Genomic DNA, 1,342 nt, shown 5'->3' on the forward strand with positions numbered 1-1,342 from the left:
AATGATGCCAACAGGCTGCGTACCTCCACGTCTCTCCATCAACACGTCCTCCCTCCAGGGTGTCTCCTCTCCGGACGCCAGCTCAGCTGACCTCAGCGCAGGTGCGACTGGTCCACCTGCGTGTTACCTGGTCTCAAGGAGGACTGGCAGAACAGGGTGAGGGGAAGGATGGAGAAGGGGCGGGGAAATGCAGACAGGGGGGAGGAGGGAAGACGAAAGATATGATCTACATATTCTACAAGATGGGGCAAATGTTTGTTCTACCCTGCTGCAGTAGGTGTCTCTCGAAGATAATACTAGCTACAACCAGTCACCACTTTAGTCTCTGGTGATTGACCCCTCACCACCTACAGAGATTTAGCTTTGCTATATAAACCTGTATGTTGGATCTCAAGTCTCTGACTGCCTCAGGCAGTTAGTGGCTGAGCTCAGACACCTCTGTAATGCAGCACCACCGGTGACAAAGCCCAAGAGAGACAGCTGTCTCCCATCACCTCTCTCATCAAGCTGTCTGACAGACCGCGGCAGAATCAACACACCAAACACACACTGAAAGAATGAGAATCTTGTAGAAAACCCAGAGGGTGATGTCAAAGGCAGTTTTGACATCTGTTTGGGATACAAGCTAGTGAGCTGCAACAAAACATTTTTCCACTGGTAGTCCCTTCTGTATAATCACTTCTCAAACACAGAATTGCGACACCTCGGTACAAAACATCCAGCTAACTGTCAAGTGGGTATGGCAGAACAGAAGCGGTCCTTCGAATGGTTAGGGGTAAGATGGCTGAGCGGTTAGGGAATCGGGCTATTAATAAGAAAGTTGCCGGCTCAATTTCTTGCCGTGCCAAATGAAGTTGTGTCCTTGGGCAGGGCACTTCATCCTACTTGCCTCAGGGGAATGTCCCTGTACTTACTGTAAGTCGCTCTGGATAAGAGCGTCTGCTAAATGACTAAATGTGGGGTTCAGGTTTAGGGTAGCAACGGAGGTTTGGATGCCTTTCAAACCAACACAGCCAAGTGTCTTAGTCAAGAGCAGGAGGCACCTTCTGTTCTGTCCACAGAGGGGCTAAGCTGCCAGCCAAGCTGGTCCTCAGTGACTTCTGTCTCAGAAGGCTTCACACCAAAGAAACACTGCCATCACACGAACAAAACAAGACTGAAATTAAGCCAGTCAGTGGAACTGTTTTGTAGGATGTCATAAAAACAGTAAGCACTGCTTTCTGACCAAAACATAAAACTTCTTCCTCGTGTGGCAAGTGTTGCTTTCAATCCTGAACTGATTAATATCAATATATTGTGTTAGTGTCAGTAACATTATCAGCTTCAATAAAAAAGGGATTCG

This window comes from Hypomesus nipponensis, chromosome 5 (genome assembly GCF_054491055.1).
Source record: "Hypomesus nipponensis isolate SF chromosome 5, ASM5449105v1, whole genome shotgun sequence".
In the NCBI taxonomy this organism is placed as follows: Eukaryota; Metazoa; Chordata; class Actinopteri; order Osmeriformes; family Osmeridae; genus Hypomesus; species Hypomesus nipponensis.